Here is a 27,618-nt window from a genome sequence, read left to right on the forward strand (position 1 = left end):
AACTCAAAGTTATCCTGAAAGCAATTACTTAATGAGGTTTTAATCCTTTTCATGTGTGCCATGTTGAGTTTACATCATCCTTTCTTACAGAAAACAGCATGCATACAACATGCAAGTGCTTTGTACCAATTACCTTCACACTGTTAGCCTTTATATTTTATTTTTAAAACAGTGATACAAATTCAGCTTTCCTCCACTATCCTGAAACTTTTGGAGCAAGTTCAAAAATCGGTACATTTAACATTAATGGCAGGGAGAACTTCCTAAATAGCAATGAGAAGACCTGCATCGCAAGTCATCTGTGTCTTCATGCATTAAGCAGGCAGAAACAGGTCTGAAACCTGGGAGACCCCATCCCCTATGGGTGCTCCCTACGCAGCAATGCACACCCTCATTAGAGGCGACATGTTCCACAAAAGCTGAGCTATTAAGTTCTGCAGGGCTTTTTAGTTGGGCTCCATGCTGCACCCAGTCTTGCTGAGAACTTGCAGGACTGCCCAGTCTCCTGGAAAAAGCTGTTAGTTCTTGCGTGTTTTTTAGGCAGGACTTGCTGCTAACATATCCAACTACTGGTGTTATTTGAGAGGTCAAAGAAACACACCATATTTCCATCCTCCTCCTTTTTCTTCCCGTGAAAATAACAGAAAAAGTTAATACAATTCATAATAATTCTTCTAAACCAGCTGATATTTCCCTGTTGATGCTTTTGTAAACCCCAAGATGCTTTAATCCTGAGTACGTGGGGATGAACACAGGCACAGGGAGCAGCTTGGTTAGAGCTTGTCCCAAACCCCACTGGAGTTATCTGAAGAAGGAAATATTCCCCCACACATTGCACAGGATACATCCCTAATGCTGCATACATGTTGTGCACAGTACAGCATGCATTGCTTAGCCGGTGAGGTTGAGCTCTATTCATGGGAATTCAGTTCAGCACTTTGGTTCTGACATTAAATAGGCATTCTCTTGTGAAAAATGACTAAGAAGCATGTGAAACTCCGTAGTTTTTGCCTTAAAGGTATATATCAAGCCTGTTCAACTGCAGGCATATAGTTGTATTTCCTTTTAATTACTAGCTTCAATAATGCTCCTGGGATCCAAAAGGCAAAGTATGGTGGCTGTTTTTGCTGTTTTAATTCTTACACTTTTTAATAAGCAATAAAAATAGATGCAAAACAGGGTTTTGATTTCAAGTCCTCTGCAGCCACTGCCTTCCTGGGACCTAACAGAGCAAAACAAAAAGAATTCCTGGTGCCACTACACAACACATTACATTTGGATTGTACTGCAGTTTAGGTAGATGCAGAAGATAACAGCATGTAGCAGAAGAAAGGATGAGTTGTAACCAGGGGAACAGACCACAAGGCTGTGAGTGCCATCAGAGCCCTGAGTGTTCGTGCTTTAACCAAGCCAGAGGGTTTGGTTAAACCCACATTGCTCGCTGCAGCTGGGGATTTGGCACAACAGCATAGTATGGAGCAGTGCAGGACAGAGAAGATAGGGAGGACCACTTTTTGCTGTTCACAGCTGGTTTTTTTTGTCTTGTAGAGTTACTGCTTGCAGGATAACCCAGCAGCCTGGTCCTCTGATGGACAGTGCCATCAACTCATTTTTGAAATTTTTTGAAAAATAAAAAAGCACTCCAATTACACAAAAATGAGAGCCTGTAGCAAGTGTCTATGGAGTTTGGGTAGGGTGGGCAACTGTCTCCATTTCTCCATCACTGCCCCACAGAAGGGCTAAAGTTTGTCCCCAGGGGGCTGAATCCCACCATGGAGGTGGAGGGTCCCAATCCACTTCTGGGGCTTATGGAAACCACTGGTGCAATGGGACATGGCTATGACAACCAGAGGTAACATCACCTGCCCAGAACTCTGAATGGGTGTCTCAGGGATGGTCATGAGCCTATTATCGACCTCTCTTTATAATGGAAATGATTTGTGTTTTGGTTTGGTTTATGTTTGGTTTTGAAGGGTGGAAGGCTGTATTTTCCCCTTTGGAAGGGTGGTAATTCCCTGCTACAACAAAATTTATGCATGCATTTTGGAGTATGCATGCATTTGCCTTGGATTCCCATTACATCATCTGTCCTCATTTTAGAATACAAATCTCTAAACATGTATACCTGTCTGTATGCCCAGAATGAGCACATAATAGCTATGACTGATTAAAGTACGGAAGTTTGCAAATTTTTGGATTATTACTTCTAGCTAGTTCTGTGATCTGAAATTGCCATCCGATACCAAATGACGTGTGAATCCCAAAAGATTCAAGTTTCAGATTAGAGAACTGGTTGATATTCAAGGAGAGTTTTTACTCTCAATTTTCACTGAGCTTCACAACCTAATACTCCCCAGATCAGACATGTTTTTTTCTCAACTAAGCAACTGGTATAAAAATCTACCATCATGTCATGAAGAATGCAAAAGAACAGAAAAGACAGGCATAAAAGCTCATGAGTGAATAGTCTTGATCTCATGTTTTTGTTTTGGTCACTAAACAGCAATATCTCACCTCAGCATCCATCAACCAAAGTGACACAGGGATATGTAACACAGGGATATGAGCATCACCTCCCCACCGGTCCCCACAAAATTTCTGCTCCCTTGCTACTGGCTGTGACGCTTCTCAGAGCACCTTGTGGGGCTTTTTAATGTCCCAATGGCACAAGAGGTTTCAGTGATCTCAACTGCCAGGAGTAGAGGGATGAGAGGAATGAGCTTCTTCAGAAGAAATCATTTTGTCTAAGTATGGCACTCCGGTAAAGTTTGAAGTTTAATGAATCACATCATCATTCAACTTCACTTCCAGCCTGAATTGCATTAGAAAGGTCTGTAAGAATAGCTAAGTAGTAAGATGGGTTTTGCTTATTATTGTGGTTCTCCCCCCCCAACTCCCTCTCCATTTAAATCATTCCTTGTTCTCGTCAAACAGAGAACATTATCAAATTCCTCTACAACATGTACAGGATTGTGTGTTATCCCTCTACAAAGATCCATATTAAACCAACCACAGACAATAACCTCATACCATTCAGTACAGGAAGCATCATAATCTGCCATGCATTAAAGGTCTAAAAAAACCCTGCCTAATGTTAGAAGAGTCTCAAGCTGTTAAGCCACTACTTAACTACGGTAATTCACCATGAAGTCTCTCCCATGGCACAGCTAGGGACTTGTTTTCACTTTCTAATAATGAACACGTGTCTCAGGCATTTAATGAGTTCCCGAAATAAGTGAACCAAAAGGCAGAATCCAAGAGGTTTCAGTGCCCAGAGAGATAAAATAAAAATAAATAAATAAATAAAAAATCATAATTAAAATAGTGAATGGGCAGAAGAATAAAACAAAGGCTTGGGGTGGTGATAAAATCATTTAGGTGGAATAGGGAATGTATTGCTTTCCTGTCCCAAAGGGGTTTTGAGCATGACAGAAGGCAGCTACCCTTGTGGTACATACCTGGGGGTCTACAACTATCCCCCCCGCTTAATGTCTTGTATCTTCAGGAATACCAGTCCCTCATCGGGGATCCAACACAGCAGTTATTAAAAAAATGCAAAAACATTGTGCACTTTGATAGCATTTTCCCCCAGGGATATCAAAACACTGCAGATGTTAATGATACCTTGCTGGTTTATCACAGGATCATCTGTTCAAAGATATGCACAGAGAGGGACAGAGAGGATAAGTGGTGGAGAGAGCTTTATTTTGAGCTAGCAGGGAAAGTCTGTGGGTTTTGACTGTGAGCTCTGCTACAGGGACTGGGCTGGACAGCCCACTCGGTTAGATCTGGAGTTACCATTATCACAGACCTATCACCAAGGTGGATTAACTTTTAAAAATTCTGGAAGTGTTTGGCCTTTATGTCATTTTAGTTCTTTTAATTATCATTATTTTAGATGCCAGCAGGAGCATGTTTATTTTCTGTTGCTGCACTAGAGCAGGAGTCAGGAACCCACAAACCTGCAAACTGTGCAGCCTTTGCCTTCTGGTCCTGCTGCTGTGATAGAGGACACGCGGTGCAGCCTCCAGGCTTGTGCCAGCACGGTGCCGTGCAGAGGAAGTCTTGCCAAGCAGAAAAACCATAGGGCAGAGGCTTCATATAGAGAAAACCAGACCCAGCCACTATGAAAACTACATTTTATGGATCTAGATAAAAACTCTGCTGTGCTTCAGAGGTAACTGTATTTCTAACACAGCAAAGTGCTTCCTTCCTAATCAGATTTGGAAAACTGGACTTAGTGCCTTTCCCTGCACCCGTCACTTCACAGTTACCCAAGTATAGATGTTCTTCCAGTTTGGAGCTGCAACATCTTAGAAGATTAAAAAATAGCAATGGCTGAATCCTGGTCTTGTGGAGACACAACATACACAACATTCGGCCATGAGGAAGGATGGTCAAAGAATGCTGGGTTGCTCATAACCCCAAAGCCAGAAAGTTTGGAAAATGGGGCAGCCCAAGCTGCAGGTCTAAACTACAACCTGAGGATGGTCCCTGCCTCAGGCTGTCCTTTGAACTCAGCCTAAACATGGGTGGCAGGAGACCTCATCCAGATCAGAACCACTCTAGGAGCAAAGAAGCAGAACAGACACTGCAGCCCCCTGAAGGATTAGGAGGTTTGCATCCACCCTGAGCTAACTCACCTCACCAAATGTAACAACCAAAGGCAGCCCTCTGCTGTGGCCACAATGACTATTTTGCTTTTAAAATGACAATGACCTGAACGCACCCAGCAAGTGACACTGCCAGTGACACCTCCCATATAATGGGGTCCATGGTTGAATTTAAACATCAAGTGCAGCGGAGACCTGGTGTTTGAATTTAAAGTATCAACATTCAGAATTAAAAGCACAAGTCTGCAGATGTTAAATGACAAATGTGGTGTTTCCTCCTCGTTTTCATGGTTTGCAGTTGCTCATCATGGTAAATGCTGCAGCTTACGTTGCACTCCTGCAGTTCTTTCTGGGTGCAGTTTCTTGTGTGCACACATTAGGGAGAGTCCTTCCATTCAAGCTAGATAGTCCTGAGTAGAAAACACCTACACAGTGGGATTCAAAACCAGGCACTGAAAACTTTTGTTATGTTTGAGTTGCTTATTGAAATACTTCTGTGCATTACACTCATTGGAGTGTTTTAAACAGTAGAAAATAAGAGAAAAAAAAAATACTTCGGAATTTTTAGGTTAAGATCTGCAGCAAAACTTTGTTTCAAATTGGGCTTACAGAAAGAAAAATATATTTTGGCTGAAAGCCAATTTCTAAATTTCTAATTAAACTTTTTCATAGCCTAACCCTTGATAATTTATATAACCCATTACACTAAAGGGGTTTAGAGAGAGCCCTGCACCAGATCAGGCAGAAATAACTAGAGTTCAAAGCATTTGCTCTCGATTAACCCTAGAGAAAATGAGTTCAGCAACAAGCAAGGGATGGTAGTAGAAGGTAAGAACTCAGAAATGTATTTTAGAAGGCTGAGTAAACACTGGCTTGGTAGATTTTACCAGTCAGAGATAGGCCGGTAAAGTTGGTTATTCACATAAAGAAATATGAGTTTTACATTAATACCAAGAAGCAACCAGCATACAAGAGAATTCAAGCGTGTAAGAAGTCATATCTTTTTATTAAACTAACTAAACTGACTGGAACTGAAATAAATGGACCAGCATGCCTAAGCCCTTGCCTGTTTTTATCAGTCTTACCAGCTGGTCCACTGAAAGATACGGCCAGTCCTTATAAACTCCTTCAATACCTTAGACTAGCATGGTGACAGCAAAATACCACCTCATTAACATGTACAAAGCATCCATATTTGGGTTTTCAGAAAGCCTATTACCAACTTTATAAGCATTACCTCTATCTTTAGCATAAGATAACTCCTTTATTTCCAACTAAACAACCAAGACTGCCTGTAGAAGCCATCACTGAGAAGAAATTAGTGAAAACATCCATCGCTGAAACAATTAAGTTTACATTAAATAACTCCCATCATCACACTCAAGGGAAATGGCATATGCTGGCCTGGTTCAGTCCCAGCTGAGCTGGAGTAGGAGGTCCCTCCTGTCCCAGCCTGGAGAGGTCACCGTGCCCTTTCTGCCCCCAAATGCCAACCCCAGGCACCTAGTCAATCAGATTTTGCAGTGCCACATGCGGATTTTTCTGCTTCGCCTCACACGCTGCCAGCCGTGGCAAGTGAGAAATGAGTGACCGTCTCCTGGCTGAAACCCACGTCCGAGTTATTTATTGTTTTACTGCAGAATGTTCTACTACCAAGCCCTGACCAGGGCAGTGTGGAGAGGCTCAGCACCTAAGAGGAGCCTGGGGCATACAACAGCAAGAGCTGGAAATTAGAAATTAGGGCCGACATATGCAGAAGTGATTCTGGTTTGTTTAGCTGGCAGTTTAGGAGTGATACTCCTGTGAATCAGCGCTGTTTTGCTGACCCTTAGCAGCTAGTAATTAAGTTTTAGTCCTGCATAGGAGCTAAAACATATTTACAGAATTAGCTACTTGCACATTAATGCATGTACATGTTTCACTGTATAAAATACATTCAGGAACATCTTGAACCTAGTGGCATTTCTAGTCCCAAATGCCTAATGGAACTGAGTGTGAATAGCAAAACTTAGATAAACTTATCAAGTTAATTGCAATGATACAATTAATAAAAATGTAATTTAAATTTTTGATATTATTCAAAAGGAAAAGCTCTGATAAATGAAGGCAACTTAGCAAAATCATTTGTGATAAGCTTAGGCAGGGGAACAGAAACAGTGACTGGAGTTTCTTTAGCTAGTGGGTGCAAAGATTAGTAGGAGTTTGCATCCTGTACAAAGCAACAGGGCAGGGGAATCGTGAAGAAAAGCTCCAGAATAACTGGATAAGTAAATCTCTCTCAAAGGTTACCAGGTGTAAGCGTAGAAGTGGGATTACAAATAGAATCACTCCAAGAGTTGGACTTCAAACCAATTTCATGTGATTTTTAGAATGCAAACCAGGATGATTAAGTAAAATGTCTGATATGATGCTGAGAAACATCATCAATGAAATATCACACAGGGCAAGTGGAATGACTGAGGAGACCAGAGCAATAACACCAGGATGGAGCCTCATGGTGCAGATAATGAGCAAGCTCATGAGCAAAAGAAGGAAAAAGCATTCTGCTGCTAGCTAGGAGTTCCTTGGTTAGAAAAAGATGCTTTGGAAAGAGGCTTTGGAAAGAGACTTGAGTGTACAAAAGGGTGATGGTAACCAACAGGAAACAGAAAATGAAAATTTCATTTTAAAACATTCAGCAAGATGTGTTTCTTCAGAAGCAGATGTCAGAAGACATCCATGCTGCTATATAAGTCCCTGGTATGACCTCACCCAAGATCTTTTTAACCACGTCGCAGAAATGATTTCTGCAAAGATGCCAAGAACTATAGCAATAATCAATCAAGCGACAGAGAACATACATTGCAATGGAAGACTAACGGAAGACCAGTTTGTTTGACCTAGCAAGATACAAGCTGAGAGGAGAAGAGCTGTTTCAAGGACAATATTGGCACAAGATCAAATAGAGATAGCACAGCCAAGGATTGAATTTAGTCTGGAAGTCTGGCATAGCCTTCAATGTTTCTCTCACAAGAGCAAAGGCAAAAAGCTACAAGAGAAAACCTGGTCCGTTTGCAAGAAACCTGTAGTAAAGTCTTGGCTCTAGGTCAGAGCAGGTGCTACTTGGCCCATCTGCACACACCAGGGTTTGGGCTCACAGCAAAGTCCCACCACATGCTGTGGTTGTCTGCTGGCACGATGATATCCCAACCATCCTCAAAGCAGGAGCAAGAGCGTGGTTCCTCCATGGCTTCATAAACCGTGTTTGTAGTGAATGGTGTAGGTTAGCTGTGCATAACAATACAGGTGAAAAATATTAAAAAACCCACAATGGAACGAGGAGGAAACAAGAAAAATTCAACAAGATTGTCAAGGATAAACATCAACTGCGGTGCAGGAAGAAGCTGGCCTGCTGTGAGAGCCAAAGTCAAACCAAGCCAAAACCAAATGCAAACCTGCAGCTAAGACAAAACAATTGGATTGCACTGATCTGGAGCTGGGCTAAAAGTCTTTGTTTTCTTCAGCAAGTATATTTTAGAGGACAGATTCTTGGTGTAAGTAGAAGATTTAAACCATATTTAGCATTCGCTTTTCTTTTGCATGGCTCAAAGATAAACAGTCCCACTGGTTTGTTTGATTCAGAAGGAACAAAATAGCACTACTGTTAAATTTTTAAGGTGAGAATTCACACATTTTCCTTTGTCCAACACTTCTTATTCAAAATAACATCCTGCTCAGATCAAGAAAATTTTCTAATTAGAATCAAAATTGCATCAAGCATCCCACTATTCATCTTGAGATTAATATTTGCACAATACTGAGCTTGACGTTTATTGCAGCTTGACCATTGGAAAAAGCAAACCAACTTGCAGTTTACATTTTTTTTTCCTCTTACCTCGAGTTCTGATAACATTTTGCAGCTTCCCATCTACTCAAACTCTGTTCACTGTGGAAGTCACTTTAATTGAATCTGATGGCCAGCAGTCCCAGCCCATAGGCTAGCAAACCAGCACAGCCCCTTCAAACAGGGATCTGCCCCAGAACAGGCTGGGTGCATGTGGCTTGAACAGAGTATGACATTTCCTGCTGTTACAGCAAAGCACATCTGAGAGTCAAAAATAACATCACAGCATGGAAAATCTATGCTTCCTCCTGTTGACCCTAATCCAGGTGAGCCCAGCTGTGGCTGATGGAAAATTAAATATTAGCTTGCAAGTGTTGCACTAGCCCTATTAGGGGTGGAGCTAGCAGTATCATTTCAGAGACAAAAGGAAGAAAAAAAAAAAAAAAAAAAGCTATTTTATGAGGTTGGGAATTGGATTTCACCCTGAAGGCCTGAATTCAGAATTAGAAGTTGCTGAAGCCAAGTTTTTCACTTCTGGCCCTCCAAGAGCGCTCTCTAATTTCTGAGGTCCCAGGCTAAAATGCCTTTGCCCAAGTGCAGGCTCTGGCTGAAGTGCATGGCAGCTGTGTTTGCTTCTTCTCTAAAGCACCAAGTCATAAAAAATCCCCACAGGCTAGGCATTTGTTATTGACATTGCTCTTCGCTCAATTTTATCAACTCAGGGCAACAGCAACAGCAATGCCATCTCAGATCCCTGGACTAACGCATTGCTGATCCTCAGCCCTAGAGAAGTTTATAAATAAATTAATAATCCTTCTGTCGGAATGGGTTTTGAACAATAAACAACAAATGACGGGTGATGACAAGGGGGTATAAACAACGAATAAGATAAAATACGGAGAAACTAGCCAGCCAACTGTCCTGTGTAATTTCTGCAGCAAGAGTCCTATTGCAACTCGTGCATGAAAATGAATTTGCAGACTGCACCATAACCTCAGTTTTGGCAGGAGAGTTTTACTCGTGAATGCTGTATTCATTCCATTTCGTTTGCATGGGATATTTACAAGAATTACATTTGAAATGAGAGGAAAACAATCCTCTCTTAGCCATAAAGCAGTGTTAGGAATAAAAGTGTTAAGTATTTTCAAATGTATCCAGCTATAAAACTTATCCAAGTACCTCTGACAGAATTGAGATTTACTGACAAAAACAGTCCAACAAACATGATTTGTGGATATAATTCACATGTCTATAAAGAAAACTTTTGCATCTCTTAGAAAGTAAATGTTCAGGGTCACAGCTTGGGTCCTCTCTGCTGAGTAAATTGCTGTCAAAATAATGGACATTTCTGTGATGAGAAAGCCAACAAAACTTGAGAACATGAGAAAGAACATGAACAGGAGAGAGCCAACAAAATCTGAACTCTTTCTTGGGTTTCTGTAATAATCCTTAGGAAGGGTTATTACAGGGGGAAAGTGGGGGGGGGGGGGGAAGGGGAGGGGGAAATCAAGCTAATGCTATTACTGTAACTAAGATGTAAAAATGTTCCTGTTTCTTCTATGACATTTGCACACTTGAAGAGAACTTCCTACAGGTCAGGGTCATTTAGAAGAGTGGAAAAGGAGAAGCAGAGAGGTTGCAGCCTGGTGCCTACCTCTCACGTGAGGAGCTGTGGCCCTGCTGCCTGTCCAGGGGCTGCGGCGCTTTGCAGAGGTGCTGGGGGTGCAGCACTTTGTGCTCTCCCTGTGCACATCTCCACAGAAGCACTCTTGCCTGCAGCAATCCTTTGTGTGTCATTTTGAAATACACTGTATACAGATACAGACTTTGTAAGAGTACTTTCTGTAAACCACTCTTAAAACATAGACCTTTTTTTTTGCTTCATTTGCCAAGTAATATTTATACAATGCTGTTCGTCAGAGAAGAGCTCAAATCAGTTAAAGAGAGACATCCAGACCGGTGCTTTGGATCCCTCTACTTCAGAAGAAGAAAAGGAAAAGGAAGCCCACTAACACAAGAAAAGGAAGCCAATCATCAAAGCAGGAGAAGACCCTTGTGTTTTTTTTCTGAGGGGATATCATTTGGGCAGAGGTGCTGTGGAGCCAAGGCTGAGGACCAAAGTCCTGCTCCAGCTGGACCTCACAAGTCGGTGCCTCCAACTGTGTGCCCCCACTCACCACCACTCTCCCTCCAACAGCTGGGGAAACCAAAGGCTCCTCACACATCATCACAGTTTTATCTAACCGTGCATATATATCAGTGAAGAAGCAGTCTGAAAAATCTAGTTGCATAGGGTCATCTGAACTGCAAGTCTCAGCTGAGCTGCAATCAGCTGCACAGACAGCCACTGTCAGCAGGAAAGCTGCTCATGGAGCCTGCAAGTGCTATCTCTGTATGCAGCATTTGGTGCACTGTCATCATTTAGTAATCAGATTTCATATTTTTTAATTATTTTTCTTTGCAATATGACTATACAAGTTCCACCCTATCCACTCCTTTGCATTTAAAGTCATAACTAGCCACTTGTTTGTATTGTCTCTCATTAAATTTGTCTCTCTTGTATTGGAGATTCCCATAGATGTTTTCCTATTGACCATATTCTGACTCTAAAATCCAAGGAGAGAGCAGCCAAGGAAACTTGTAGTCAATGAAAGTGCACTGTCGCCATCTACCCTAGCCTCTGACCTTCCAAGGCAGGAGGTTTTCATTCATTTTGCTCTCTTCTGAAAGTTCAGGAGCAGATGCTTTAGGTTAGGACTAAGCCCTCTTGAAAGGGGATGCTCTCTCCAAGAATAAATTTAAATTCTCCCGTGCAGTCTCTGCACATATTTGTCATCCTATCTTTCCCAGCTTGGATTAATTAAAAAAATAAAAGCACAACTGAATCTGGAAGTCAAATTTCTCTGGAGTGAGAACTGAGGGTTCTTAATTCCAGATCCACTGTTAAATGGTAAAGAGTAGCAAGAAGCAATGGATAATTACCTCCAGTAATCTTTACCTCCAGCAAAGAGCCTCATGTCAGCCCCCCTGCTGCTCTAACACCAAGGTTTCAGTGGTCATTTCCCACCAGAAGCCTGTCCCTGTGCTGGTGCAGCCTGCAAATAACCCTAGAACATCCCAAAAGGCTGGAGACAGAGGAAGCACTGAAGTAGTTTTACACTGACAGCCAGGAGAATTGGAAACTGAAACTCAGGCGTGCAAACACCCAAGCCAGCCTCACAGCTGCTGGACGAGGCATCTCAGCAGGATTTCCGAAAGAACTAACTCGCACAATGATTTGCAATATTGAGTCCTGAGAATGAGAAGGTTTCAAGGCAGCAGCCTGCGTGCAGCCACAGATGGGCTTGGCAGAGGCAATCCCAGCGAAATAACACCCAGTGATGCAATGGATCTCCCCAAGTAATAAGGATAAAACAAGACTTTGCCCAGCTTGAAATGCAAGTCCCTGCAGGTTACTGTCACACCTTTCCTTTCTCAACGCTAGTAACAATAGTGTTTAGCTTTTCTTTTTAATTGCATGAACTTCCCTAGGGCATTATCAATACAAGAGAAACTGAATTGCATTTAGTGACCTTCTGCAAAAAGGGAAAAACACCTCGGGGAGTGTTGGGTTTTTGTTTGGTTGTTTTTTATTGCCTTTTTTTTTTTTTTTTTAAATAGAAAGGAAACTTTTAACAGTTACCTAAATAAAACAAGGGAAGGGGTTGGGTGCTGCCATGCCATTTATCTCATCAATACACTTCCCCATGTAAATGCCTGTTAGCAAGTGACAAGTGAGTGTAAAAAAACAGAGGCAACGGTTTGACAGGTATCTTGTGCATTTTATCAAAGTAAATTGGATCCAGAAACATGAAAAATAGGTTTTGCAATACACAATAGCTTCAGGGGGTTCAATTCTGGTTTCTGTATGACTGGGGGAAAGCCAGCCCACAGGACGGCCTGACAGACAGCTCTTTAAACTCCCCGTTACAGCACCCTCACATCTGCACACCCAGGGTCCTGTGCACAGGGTGTTCAGATGCCATCCCCCTTCCCAGCTCAGACTGCTTTGCTGTAGCTCCGCCACTGGCAAACAAAATATAAACAAGCTTTAAAGTCACAAGAGCTCGGTGACAAGGCACTTCAAAGCCTGACTCCCTGTGCACAGGCTCCTGTGCACACATTAAAATACTCATTTTTTCTCCACTCTTCGATTTTCATCCTTTCTACTGCTTGCACAGCCGCAGTGGTGGCTTGCTGCTCTCCAAATACCACACACACACACCAGAAACCTTTAATTAGGCAGCAGCTCTGGGCTCTGAGCACCCGAAGCTGTATGTTTGGCTTTGGGGAGCGAAGCTCTTTGCCTCCATGAGGTGGGAACAGCAACTGGGAGGAAGAGGGGCTGGAGGAGGCCTGGCAGCACCCCCTGGGGTGCTGCCCTCACGGGTCTCCCTGTTTTTTAATGGCATTATTGAATCCGAGTTACTTCTGAATGTTGTAATTAATTTAACCTGCTTAAACTTTGTGTGGTGTCACATGTAGCCGTAATATGGCTTGCTGCCACCCCAGGTGTATTAATAGCAACCTGAAGTTATTGATAACCGGAGCCTTGCAGCTGATCCGTGCCCTCCACCTGGGGGTCTCCATGTGCTGGTCGATGTCCGTGTCTCTTTCCAGCAGGAGTACGTCTGTCTGTGATGTGGAGATGGGAAAAAGCCAGGCTGAGGTTGGCTGGGGGCCTTCAACCAGCCTGAGGGCAGAGCCCTGACACCGTGCCCAAATGCTGGGTCCTGCAGAGGCTGGAGGAAGCTCTCCTTCCAGAGGTGAAACTACTCGCCTCTTCTTCATGTGTGAAAGCAAGCATAGTATTCAAACTTGAAAAATATAGATTTTTTGTTTGAACCCCCCCCCCCCCCCCCAATCATTTTATACCAGTGGCAAGACCCAAAACTTTCTGCTGGTGGGTGGTGGGGTGGGATGAGAGAAAAATTCATTACAAGATGAAAGGTTTCACACTTCTCCCTCCAGCTAAAATCTGCACCAACTCTGCGTTACTCAGTTTATACTATGAGGGTGTCAGCTACCCATGTCCCACCTACCCCATTGCAAAAACTTCCACCATTTATGGGGAAAAAAGTGGGTAAAGCCCCAATTTGAGGATGTATTTTCAAAGCATCTCCCCCCAAAAAGTTTGTTACTTGAAATGGTAAAGAAAACAGAAACCAACTTTGCTTTGTCATCCTCTGCTAGAGACAGATGAGGAGACCCTCAAAACACCATTACTGCACGCGGTGTGTTAACACATGAAGTTTGGCTTGGGGCAGTAAGCCCAGATCGCACTGATGGATCGTTATCTTCAGCTGCACCTCTTTTTTTTTTTTTTTTTTTTTGCTTGAACAGCTAAAGACAAGCCCATCTCCTAAAGCAGGAAACAGTTGCTATCACATACACATTTAAGATTTTTCTTAACTCACAGAGCAGAAAGGAGTCAAAGATCAGTTAGATACATTTTTCAAAACGTCCATCCCCACAGAAAAATCACAACACGAGAAGCTTATGTGCTTTCAGCAACTAAATCAGCGTCGGCCTAAGTGTGGACATGACAAAGGGTGGGAAGCCATCTGAACATACCAACAGATACACAGCTTCAAATTTTAACCAGAGTCTTGCAAAAAGTGGTGCTTTACTAAAACCACAGCACAGAGTCACAGCCAACCCCAGGAAAAGGGGTTGCATCTTGCATCTTATATTCCCAGAACAGTTTTACACTGTACTCTGCAGACGGTATTATAAGCTGAGATCTGCGCCCACCAGAGCCATCAGCAGGGCAGCACCCACCTTTCCCCTCCTGTGCCCCTGTAATCCCTCCCAGAGCAGCTCATGAGCCATTCTCCAGCAGTCTGGAGCAGTGAAATTGGAAAACATCTCCTCCTGATTTTTCAGGGTGCTTCAGAGAGTTTCTGTGCTCTGCAAGAAAGGGAATCTCAAAGCAGATTAAAAGTGCAGTGCACCCTCAGCACATCGTATGTATGGATATTTAAGACATGGATGTTTGTAAAACATCTACATCCAATTCCCTAATATACAATAATACAATATATAATAAATGCTTCCTATTATGTGATGAACATCTATCACAGAGGGAAATCCTTTACAACCTCAAGATTCCAATAATCTCAACATCTTGCTCCAGCACCTGCTGCACAAACATCCTCATACAAAACCCAGACCTGCTGCTGCTCCCAGGAGGCAACTGAGGACACTCCATTTGTTCCAGGGAGCAGCCTGATGCTGCCAGCATTGCCTCCTGGGGAATGCCACCAACCCCAAATAGAAATGACCAAAACATCACACCAAATGACATTTTAGACACAAACTTCAGAAGCATGCCTCACTCCTCTCCTTCTACTCCTGGTCCACTAGCAAAAAAACAATGGTTGCATTTGTCTGATACAAGGAAAAATGTCAACTTAAACGATTAAAATGCCACTTTACTCTAGCAACACACCCATTCAAAAGTTTTTCATTTATTTCTGTCTCCACCTGCACAGGCCAGGTCTGCTCCCACTCCTCTTTCAGCTGCTTCTCTCCCAGGAGAGCTTTGGCACATTTTCACAAACACCTCATGGACACTCAGTTCAAAAAAAAAAAATTCCGTTCTCCACCTCAGGCCATCCATAGGTGGCAGAAATTTGGGTTTCTTTCTCCTTCAGCTGCTGCTGGTCCTTCAGCTGCTGCTCACAAGAGCAGCCTGGGCACTGCCTGATATGTCCCTATGATGCCCCCACTGCTTCTTCAACATGCAGCCCCTCAACAGTTGTTTCATTACAACATGGTTTACAGCACAGGCAGTCCTACATGCACACTCAAGTATGTATATATAGACACACATATATGTATGTAACTTGTGCTATTCATTAAAAAGCACAAAGCAGGAGGCCATTGCAGTAGGCTTGCTGCTCCCAACCCCACATTCCACCATACCCAGAAGCAACAGTCTCATATGGATGCCAAGCTTCACTTGCCTTGATTTGCCTTTTGGGCTTCTCAGACTTATATTTTCAAGACCATGTGAAACAAATATATACTTTTGCAGCCCATCTGACCATGAGCACACATAGCCTGGCTGGCCTTTGCTGGGATAAGCCAGCTATTTGTCACCTCATCAAGTGACATGCATCTGAGGCTGCAGCATCCCAACTGGTCTGAACTGATTTATGTCTGCACATCTGAACTGGGCAGGGCAGCCTCGCTCCCTACCCTGGCCATGCAAGGGGCTTCTCCTTGGGGGTAGCATCGATTTGTAATGTGGCTACTAAGCTGAGGGGGGAAAAGGGTTTTATTGCAAAAAAATCTCATGGAAGCAAGTTCTTGTGTGGCTGTTCCTGTACAAGCATCGATAGTTGACAGCACTACAGCTCAGGGGACAGGAGGACAGAAGACAGCTGTATCACCTTCTGTGAAATTAAAGTCTTTGACCTAGAGGCAAAGCATTCAAGTGCCCCATAACAGCCTGTCATCCACTGGACATCAGACTGGAAGATTTAATGGCCTCAATGAAGCCTTGGTACTCAATCTCTCACTCCACGATCTCTCAGCTCCCCAGCACCCACCTCCTCGCCTTCACTACCAGGCACCAAAAGAATTTGTGGTCTGGCCCTAGCTCCCCTGAAAAACATTGTTTCTCCTCACAGGCCCTCTTCTTCACATACTTGGACAGCACCCGAGTATGCAAGAAGTGAATGAGAACACTGATATGCTCGTAAATTGCGTTTTGCACCCATTTTGCAAAAGTTATGACTGGCAGCATGTGCGCAAGTCAAGACAAGCAGCCCGCTGTGTCTCCCAGCAATATCATCACTAACCTGATTTCCTATTGCAATTAAAGGTGCTGCCAATGAATATTAATGCAGACTCCAAAAGGAGTCAGGTATTCTAGAGAGTAGATCTGGTTTGATGACTATGCTCCAAGTCTGTATATTCTTCTGCAGTCATTTAAAGCACAACTTTACCCATCTTGGCTTCTTTTTTAAACCTCAGCCTCCAAAACCACTCATTTATGGATGTTCCACATGATTTTTTTTGCATTTCATTTGAGTTTTGAGATGTCCCCTAGTCTGGGACGGAAATCTGACTGTGAAACTCCTCAATTTGAGAACAGATTATTAACCCTTCCCCTTGTTAAAAAATGCCTGTAATGAAAACCTCTCCTCATGTGCTAATAAGACTACCAGCAACTCTTTCTTGGCTAAGACTCCTTCCAGTTTAACATTTTCTGCCAAACTAACTCTCTCCTGACAGCTACTAATTTAGAGCTGCTTTGTCTTAACTCGCATTTCTACTCAATTGACCTCTTGGGCTTCTTCCTCACTAATTCCACAGAAAATGTGCTCAGCGTGCAATTCCCAAGTTTGGTTTCGTTAACTTCTCGGTGTTGCAGACCAGTCTGGAACAGGAAGATTATTCCTGAACTTTCTTTTCTTTGATACATCTATTCTCCAGGGTGTCATCATTGCAAACATTTTGCCAACTGAAATCTCACTCATAACAGATAACAATGTACCATAGAAAAAAAGGGAAGGGAAGAAGTCTGTTTGCTCTCCCACAAGTGCTCTGTATTGACACCAGGCTGAAATGAGTGTGCCACAAGAAAGTGAGAAATAGCAGGCTGTTCATAGCTGTCAATGCACGTGTTATAAATACGTTATGCAATGTGTTACAGCTTCAGGCCCAGCCTTGCCAAGACACTCAGGCTACAGCACCCAGATCTGAGATGGGCTTTGGTACCAAACCTTGGGCTGGCCATCGCCCAGTGACACCCCTTTGTGCAACACCAGTAACTAACAGATTTAAGAAGGGTTGGGCCTGGGGTACCTGCAGATGGGTTGCTGAGCCCTGCTCACCCCTTCTCAGGCCAGAAGAGAAACCAGGATCAATAGCTTGGTTCATCATGTCTTGCCACCCGCTCTCTTTCTCCACACAGATGTGATGGCTCCTTACCACAGAGAATGCTTCAAGTCAGACAAAGCAAGGCCTCCAGAAACGTAGTTTAGTACCTAATCCATTGTACTACCAGACAGTGTTTATTTATTATTTAATTTTTTAATATGTTTATTATTTTTTAAGCAAACTTCTGTATGTGTGATTTCAGTAGTGATCCTTCTCCGAGTTGTGCATGCTGGCATGGTAGTTAAATGATTTATCAAGTGTTTGGAAAATGCTGAGATAGAGAAGCTTGTGCAGGAGGATTAGGTGGAGGGCAGACATTTACTGAATAACCAACCATTAATAGATATACTACTGGTATCCTAGAAGAAATCCTCAACTCCTTTAAAAATACACGTGAAGAGCACCAGGCACAGTTCAATGTGTAATGACAAAAAAGCTCATCTACAGTTCCTAAGCTGAAGAACGGTGCCATGGGCATGGGTCTGAAGCACTGCTTCCTCAGACCCCAAAACAAGGGCAAGATCTCCCAAAGCAACACAAGAGGTACAGAACCTGCCCAGGGAGGTCCAATGCCACTGAAGACTGCTATCGATCTGGCACTATCCAAGAGAAATGAGTTGTCCATCTAATTCAGTTAAATAAAGCTATTTAAATATAGTGACTAGAGCCTTTGTTTTCATGGATGTCAGGAAGAAACAAGCTATACATTATATGCAAACCACAGAGGAAGTATTTTAATTTCCAACATACAGCATTTCTCCTAACCTGAAACAACAATTTTAGCTTGTTTTTGCTCCCAGAAGCCACGAAGTCTGCAGGGCTCTGAAATATTAATTTACCAGGAGGTGTGAAGGAAGAAACACAGCATACCCACTGTATGCTACGTCCCCAAAATTAAAGCACCTTTCTTAGAGGAGATCCTTTTAATGATCTCTCCACTATTTTATTAGTGAGCTCCAGAAATATTTCTACATTGTGTTCGACTGTGCTTGCAGTTAGAAAGGCAGCCCAGAAAACCTCGGTCAATGTCTACAGCTTGGGCTGATTTCTTGCAGGGGGGTTATACTTCTGGTGGCTGCCAGCTTGACCAGTGATTTGTGGTCCTCAGTAGTCTCAGGAGCCAGGACTGCTGCTAAATGCCCCACACAGACCAGGTATGGGGCAAACCCAAGGGTTTCTACCCGATGAGAACTCTCTGAGACACACATGCTCTTCCAAAGCAGAGATGAGGCACGTTCCTTGGAGGGTACACACAGGACTTTGCTGCCCATCTGGTACCTTTACCAGCATTTAAAATAACACTGGAGTTTTATGAACTTTACAGCTACTGTCTGATTTTTTCCCTTTCCCTTCCTTGCACCAACCATCCAAGTCTTATTCATACTCCAGCAGTTAGTCAACACCAAAACAGCAATAAAAACAGCTAGGCAGACATGGGTGTACCTACAAAAAAGGAAACTCCAGTTCTCCTTCCTTGCCCTGACCTCAGGTAGCAGCTGTGTTATGAGGAAAAGAGCCCGGCCATGCTCAGCTGTGCAGGCACCCTGCTGGCCTTTCACCTGGGGAAATGTCAGTTTAATTTTCACTTACGGCCCAGGCAGGATGCGAGTTGGTTTCCTCCTTTTCCCCACTGGATTTTTTTCCCCCTCCATATCACATTCACATAACCTTTAATACAATTGAAATACTCAGAAATAATAAGAGGAAAGGATAGTTCAATATCAGCATTAACAAGGTTTTATAACACGCAGAAATATCATCCCAAAGTTGTCCTGCATGGACCAATCCAAGTGTCTGGCAAAAGTACAAGGTTCCTGGTGGGTGGCTTTATTTTAATGTAGACTAGTCAGCTTCTGAGCCCATCCCTGCAGTATATCCAGATATTCACAGAAAACTGTATTCTAGCCATGCCTAAAAGGCAATTTTCAACAGGGCAGGATTTAGACGAAGGTAAAGAAATGGAATTTTCCTTTCTGTGCAAGGCACAGAAAATGACAAAACCTGCATTTAATTTAAACCCCTAAATAAATAAAAGCAACCCAGCATCTCCTGACCTCTGCTTTCCAAAGCTCTGTAGTGGCTGGAGGGAAGATATCACCGGAGCAGAGAGGAACCAGCTGCTGCCAGCCAGAAGAGCAGCAAGGGGGCTCTGAGGCTTTCCTGCCCGCAGGAGGCACCAGGCAGGGATGCTCTGCACCCACCTGGGTTGGAGGAGAGGTTGGGTGTAGCATGGCAAGGACTGCTTGTGCTGGAAGATCACAGAATTGTTCAGGTTGGAAAAGGCCTCTGAAACCATCCAGTCCAACCTTTAACCTAGCTCTCAGCCACCACTAACCATGTCAGGAGATGTCACGCTGGCTGTGACATCTGTTTCTTCAGCCTTGGGGATTTTCTGTCTGTGTCCTGTTGGGTTTGCTTGCGGAGAAGGAACTTCCCTCCATGGGCTTCCCCCGGATCCCATTGGATCCAGAGCACGATCACTGGAGCTGGAAGCACACACTGGTGCCAGCACCTTGGGGCCTGCAGGTTTATCATGCAATGTTTCATGGCTCACCCACCCCACCCTAAGTAGCTGCAATGCAGCAGGGCAGCACTGAGGTCCTGCTGGTCTTCATTCTTGACTAACAGTGCTCTTGGTGGTGAGAACAGGTTACTGGAGGGTCTGAGAGGAATACTGAAGGGTCTCAACGAACAGTTTCCTGTCTCTAAGTCCATAAAAAGTACCCTAGGTTTTATTACCATTATTAAGTGTAAAGAAAGATGGAAAAATAGCTCGAACTTCATTGTTACCATGTAATATCGCAACTCCTCTTGGCAAGCAATGCAGGTGTGCAGGCTGGAAGCAGCATCCTCACTGGGCACTCCTGCTGCTGCCTTGCAACTGACTTCAGAACTTCTTCCTGCAAATTTTCCCTTACCCACATCGGTTATGTTCAACCCTGGGCTTCTCTTTTACCCACAGACTGACATCAGACAAGGTTAAGCCTCCTCCAAAACGCAGAAATTAACTTCCATCACCACAGCAGCCATCGCATTACATTTGTTTACCTGATGCTCTGGTCTTGCCCAAGTGTTGTGCTTTGTTAGCATAACACAAGTATTTTGTAACAGTACCAGAATTCAGGCAAATCACTTTTCCTGCCCTGTAATTTACACCAAGCTCAGAGTAGCCATAATTAACACAACGATTTCAAACAAAATTTGAAACCACAAGAAACTTTAATTTTAAAAGTTGATTTTTATCTGGTTTTAACTATTTTGCTGAAGATGGACAGATGCCTGTTGACTGCCGTAGCAATGAGAATACAGTAATTTAGCCTTCATGTTTAATTTGGTATTTTGCTACCTAGGGAACACAAAATATGCTTTAAGTATTGTCACATAATTATAGCCCACATTCTTGTAGTCTGAACCTATATTTAAAGTCCTAATTTTTTGCATGCTTTTTTATTCTAGGAAATACAGAATGACATATTTACAATTCAGTAATTTTTGTCAAACTAAGTTGAAACTGGAATTCAGCTGAAAACAAAAACAATATTATTTGCTTGTCATTTAATTAAAATCAAATTTAAAATATGCTGGAAAGAATTATCTAAATATCTTGCATACAAAACCAAGCAAATTCTACGAGGGAAAGATTAACAGTAGTTGGTGAGCGGACTTCCAGGCTAATATATGATTTTCAAATATATTTATGAGCATCTGAGGGCACATAAAGCACCTACCAGGAGTTTCAAAAAAAAAAAAAAAAGTATCTAAAAACATAAATAGTGAAATGAAATTCCATTGAATTGAGAAGGAGTTGAAATTCCCAGCCTGCACAAGTGTTTTTGGAAATTTTCAAAGACCTTTAGACAAGAAAAGGACTTTGAGAGCCTAACTCAACGTCTGGGGAGGTAGCTGTGCATCCTTCCCTATGTGTTTTCAATTGTGGACTGGAACGCACTTGCTTGTTTTTTGTAATTCCTAGCCATTTGCTCAGTTTTGCGTGAAGAAATCCAAATAAAACAGAAAACCTTCCCAAGTATTCAAGCTAAATTGAAAACAAAAGTGGCAAGAGTGAAAGGTTTGCAGCACGGAATTTGAAAAAAAACTCGTCAGAACTTCCCCCAGTACTCATTAATAGACGTTAACCCCCAGCACCGCAGATTTAATAAATATGAAAGTACATATGCAGTAAGCTTGAGCTGGCGTCCAACACTTATGATAACTCTTATCACTTGAGAAATATTTTAAAATTTTTAAAACTAAAAGACATCGCATTCAGAGTTCTTCACAGTAGCTATTTTAAATACTTGATGCAAACTATAACTTGACACAGTTTATCAGCATTTCCAGTTAAATGGGCATCCCCCAGCTCTAATTTATCTTTTTTTTTTTTTTTTTAAATAAATCTCATTTAAAAAGCCCAACACATCCAGAAATGTTTATGGAAAGTTTTTCCCATGTCGAGGACAGCTGCAAGGCTTCCAGCCTCGCACATAATTCAGTGCTTCCTGCAGCAGCTCAGCCCCGCGTGCCTCAGATTTCTTGGCGGCTCCTCTTACCAATTGCTTTAGCAAGGCTCAGAGGTACAAAATGCTGATAAAGGGAGAAATTAGCACTAGAGGGGGGCTGCAAGGGGTAGATCCCCATCTCCCTTCTGTTCCGGCTATTGCTGCCTTTTGGGGCTGGGGACAGCCAGGGGATGGAATTGCAACCAAGCCGCGAGCACAGAACATCTTGGTGCAGAGCGATCGAGCCAAGACAAACCCCAGCAGCAGGCAGAGGGGAATATGCAAGGAGGAAATAATTCCCTGCCTGGGGCTTCACCGACCCTCCCATCTGATGGGCCAGCAGCCCCAACCCTGAGCACCTGCACCAGCGATGCTCCAGCACTGGCACAGCACCCATGGGAGCCCCTTCCCTGCACACGGCAGGCAGAAGGACTGGCTCACAGCCAGGCTCGCCACTTTTCTCTAGCAAGACAGACAGTTGACTGCAAATTGGCATAAAAATATACATATTTGCATAAAACCTGGGGCAGAGCATGCATAGCTCCTGCTTTCTTTTTTTAAAAGCACAGAGCCACCTCCTCCTATGCAAAGATGCATGCGATGAATAAATAAAAGATAAACCCGTGACATATTCCAATAAGAGTCTCAACTTTCTTTAATAGCAATGAGATGAACAAAGCAGGAGGAAGAGGGAGGGCCCCTTGGTGCTATTTTCAGCCATTATTAACAGAGATCAAAAGGAGCAGCAGAAAGTCAGGGCCCTTCGAAGGGTGCAGGGCTGCGATCCCAGCCGGAGCAGATGCTGGTGGGATGGGGTCGTGCACCCGGATGCCTGGGATCCCCATGCTCTGCTGGGAACACCCCACAGGCTGCAGAAACTCATGCAGCAGGCTGAAGATTTAGTAAGGACAAAAGGAGAAATCCAGTAACAGATGTCTAGAGAGAGAGGGTGGGGGGGAAGGATCTGTTTGGACTTGTGAGAGTAAAGAAAATGAAGTATGCAAATTGGTTTTTAATTTCATACAAAAACACCCCTTTTAAGATTTGAGCCAGGCAATGGAGGAAAACAAAAATTCACTTTCCATTTTGTCATAAGCCTGTTGGAAAGGACAGCACAAGGCTTGGCTCACCTCACCAGGCTCATCGTGCATCTGCATGAGAGAGCTGCCTGATGCACGCCATGCCCTTCACAACCCAGGCAGGGTTTTCTCCTGCTGTCAGTTGGTCCAGGAGAAGCAAAGCCACCCTGTGCTGAGGCTAAGCCAAGGCAGGAACAAGAAACAGAAGTGTTCTAGCTCTTGGCATCGCTGCCACTCTTGCTGCACTGAATACACTTTCTCAGAAGCCTATTGCAAGGATGACCCAGCAAAAAGTTGCTCAGGTTTGAGCATCTTCATTGGTTTCTCCAACCCCAGCTTTGCCACTCCACTGGGTTTTCCTCTGGGAAAGCCCTCCAGGTAAGCAAAGGATGTCAGACATGTTCATTGCCAAAATCTCACCTGGGCACATCATGATGGATGGGGTGGAGGAGCAGTACCATGCCCAGCCCCATCCTGCTCATTCAGACTGTGCTTTGCTCAGTCTGAAGCTCATGTTTGTAGATTGATTCTCAACCCTAAAATCCTCCTCTCTAAAGAGAAAGCAAAGTACCTGGAACATCAGGAGGGCTTTTCCTACTTTAAAAAAAAAAAAAAAAAAAAAAAGCAAGCTTGCATTTTGCAGAAGAGTGCCAGCTTCTCTCCAAGGTACCATCTTCCTGCATATACCCCAACTGATCTACTTTAAAAAATTCAATTGAAGCACTCTGTGTATTGCTGGGGACATTTAAGCTCGCAGCATAGTTGCTCAATGCAGTACAAAGACAGAAGAGATAGACTAGACCCAGCGCTGGAATCAATACAAAACCATTAAGCAAGCATCAGCCTCACTACAGCCTACTTTACACATCAAAAGCAGAGCCTGCACTTGGTGCTTTTGATTGAAACCAGGAACTCTGCCTGTTTCCAATATTGTCATTCCAAGGCACGCAGAAAGATGTGATGTGGAAGCTGAAGGGTTAAACGAGTACTTCTATTCAACCACCATCTGATGTGTGCACAAAGTGCTAATTATATCTAACAAAGACAATGCACAAAGCCCTACGTAATACCAGAGATCTCAATAATGCTACTATCACTCTTATTAGGTTCATTTTTTGGAAGTTAAAATAGAGGATGATGATATTCAAAATCTGGGTACTTGTATTCAATACCCCTAAGTATAGGGAAATCTGAATTGGATAAATTATCAGGAAAAATATTGCATCTTCTGTGCTGCCAGCCTATTAGCTTACTGAAGGGTCCTTTGAGTACTAGTGGAGGGGCTGCAGGGAAGTGTAACCACCCCCAGGCTGGGGACAGCATTGGGAACAGCCTGATGTAACTAAAGCCAGAGAACTGGGGAGACATTTTCCAAAGCCCGAGACACTCCAGTGATCAGAGGAAGGCTTTGCATGGCTGAACCACAAGTTTTCCTGACCACAGTGGTGTCAGCCTAGGTTTAAAACAGGAGGAGGTGGTATGCAGCTGGGACAGCCCTCAGCCCACTCCGCTCTTTTCCAGCCTAACAGGGAAAGTAAGTCCACATGTGAAAAAAGGAAGTAACACTGCATTTTGGTTCAGCACACCAGAATAATGAGAAGCTGCTGAGGTTAACACAAGGACAGCTGGGGCATGAACCAAGAACCTTGTCCCTTCCGTGCACCAGCTGAGCATGTCTGCAGCACACTTGCACTGGGGTGGCTGAAGCAGAAAGGAGACAGGTGCTGAAAAAGGAAAAAGAGCTGCTAGCAGTATACATATGCATATATACATCCCTAATGGCAGCAAAACAAAGCCAGGTCTAAGTCCAAGAGGTAAGCAAGCACTAGTACCATTTTAATTATAGAGCTTCTGGCCTTTTTTTTTTTTTTTTTTTTTTGATTGTCTGCATTTTTGTTTATGTAGTATATGTACCCAGGAGGCAAATCTCGAAGCCCCTGCATTTCTTCTATTCGTTATTACTTGGCATTACAGAACCTGGGAGCCCAAGGCACGATCATGCCCCAACACGTGGGTGTGCACTGCAGAACCTGAGCGAGTCCCTCCAACAACAGGGAAACGCAGAATTGAACTGGGGGATCGTGTTCCTGGTGGCTTTTCAGACTGCTCTGCACTGACATATTTTGTAGCAAAGTTTCCTGTGGAAACAAGGTTTATGCAACCGCTTCTGTGCATTCTAATTGCAACAAAATTCAAAGCATGAGTATGAGCATCAGAACTCTGACCCTATGAAGGAGAGGCATGAAAGCTGGGGAAAGCAGTTTTAGTGTAGATGTAGGTAGACAAATTCCTCCACACAGCAAGAAGTCTGCAAGAGGCCGTTGGCCTAGTGATGGCAACCAAGCAGAGCCCATCAGCACGAGCCAACCACACAGACTGAGTGCGAGGCTGCAGGTTACCCCAGCACATAGCACCTCAAGGGACACAGCCAGGGCCACTGCAACAGGAACATTGTGGATTATTTAGCATCCAAAGGATGCAAACCCATAGGAAACCACACCTCATCTGGGCTGTTCACTGTTGTTTTTTTTTCCCCCTAGATAAGCAAAGCCTCTCAATTTCCAGGACAACCTTCATGTGACAAAACCAACACAGAGCAAGGCCACCAATGTCAGAAACTTGTACCTTCAGCTTTTGTCATGAGCCCACCAGAATTGTGATGCACGTCCACAACATGAATTACTACTTGAGGATGGGGGGAAAAATTGGAAGAAAAAGAAAGAGATAAATTTAAGCAACTCTGTGAATTTTGATATACGAGTTTTCAATTTATTCCTTAGAAATTCAGTTGCTAAAGTATTAATTTAGTCACCATTTGAAACAGCCATCTCTACCAGTCTTTGATGCCACGCTTGCTGCTGACCCCACATTGTAAGCTTAAAACTTTAAAGTGTTTCTGCTGAAAAACTGAGCTTCTGGCTGAGCAAGGCTCAGCGTGGATTTTCCACGTCCAAATTCTGTGTTCATATGGACTGCACAGAACTGGGCTAAGTGACTTCACACCAGACCTTCAAGAAAAGAATTTGCTAATGCCTTTAGATATAAAGATCAAATGGCTTCCGTTGTATTTAAACAATCAAGATATTAATAAACTCATATAAGTTTGCTTTCCTTTTTCAGCTTCACTGTGGATTTAGAATGCAGAAGTGATAGCGATTCACTACAGAATAGACCTTGAAATTTTGCTAAAGCACAGGCATATAATTGTTATGCATTAAGACAGAGCTTGTGCAAAGTTTTGGCGGGTCAAGGAAGTGGTAGAAACATCCAATATTTGAACAACTGTTCCTGGAGTCACAAACATAACAAAGATGAACTTCTATCATTCAACAATTACTTTATGCTGTCTGGATGCTCCAGACTTCCTATGAGCACCGTAATATTGGTGTAAGCGTTCTAGCAGGACTACAGAGGGCACAAAAATTACTATCAGTTAAGAGTCTATTCCGAACATATACACCATCTTTGTTAAAATGCATCTCATCTTACATTCTAAAGGTGATATTTTCTTTAAAACGGATTTTTCACTCCAGCTTTACAGTCCGTTTTTCCCCTGTACTAGAGTTTACTTTATGATGTACATTACGTGATTACCAGGATCACAAAGTCAAGCACTCTGAAGTTCAGAAATATGAAAAACACACTCTCCTGCCCAGACTTAACCTTGTTATACCCATGAATTTTGCTGCAACCTTTCCTGAGATCACTGCTTTGCGTGGGCCCTCTGCCTCCCTTGGTGTGCAGAAGCGCTGCTGCACAGGCAGCGAGCAGCAATTCAGCAGCCCATTCTGTTCTCGCTGTTCAGTGTGTGGCCTTGTGCCTTATTTACTATAATTATTTCAACATCTGCTCTGAAGACAGAAATCTATTTATTTCCTCAGAGGCTTTTCTATGGCACTCATTGCTGTAGTTGTTTGAATGCTTTATAAAATATTAATGGATTTCTGTTCTTTTCCTTCTGTTATCATCTCCATTTTCCAGACGGGAAATGCTGGCCCACAGACTAAATAGTGAATTTGTTCACCAATTTGGAAGGAAGCAGCAGATCTCCCACACGTGCAAGACTGCAGTGTGCTTGCAAGAGGTCAAAGGAACACATGGAGAGCTGCAGGTTACAGCCAGGATGAAGCAGAAAACCCATCCAACAGAAAAGCACATTATGTGGTTCTTTCAGAACTACACTAAGACTGTTTTTTAAATCAAGTTCTCCAAATCAAATAAGTATAGAAATAAGCAGGGTACTACTTTTCCTTCTTTGACACCCAGTTGTCATATTAGGTGCCTTTATTTTTACAACAGGAGTTACTGAAACTATATATTCCCAATGCCTAGCCACCATTTCCCATCACCTCAAGACTTGCTATAAGAGTCAGATCATACCTAGCTTATCCTTGCCCTTCAAAATGGCATCAATCTTCTTACATGAAAGATGTTAAGTACAAAAAAGTCTTTTTTTTTTTTTTTAGAAGATCAAACATTCCCCTTCTTTCCTTGCAAGTCCAGTTTCCCACCCCTCTAATCATGCAATCTTTCTTCTAAGCTCTCTCCACCTGCTCCTCATATTGCTAAGTTCAAGGCATCAAAACCTCCTCCTGATGATGAGCAGAGCACATCAGCTCCCTGCATCTCACAGTCTCATGTCGCACCATGCACACAGCCCAGCACCAGTGCCT

At 43.2% G+C, this 27,618-nt stretch overlaps 1 protein-coding gene across 3 annotated transcripts in view; it reads right to left on the bottom strand.

Moving 5' to 3' along the window:
• HIVEP3 (HIVEP zinc finger 3) overlaps window positions 1-27,618 on the bottom strand; it is a 304,681-nt gene that overhangs the window by 263,005 nt on the left and 14,058 nt on the right. The window lies entirely within an intron of this gene.

Source organism: Anas acuta, chromosome 21, assembly GCF_963932015.1.
Source record: "Anas acuta chromosome 21, bAnaAcu1.1, whole genome shotgun sequence".
Classification (NCBI taxonomy): Eukaryota; Metazoa; Chordata; class Aves; order Anseriformes; family Anatidae; genus Anas; species Anas acuta.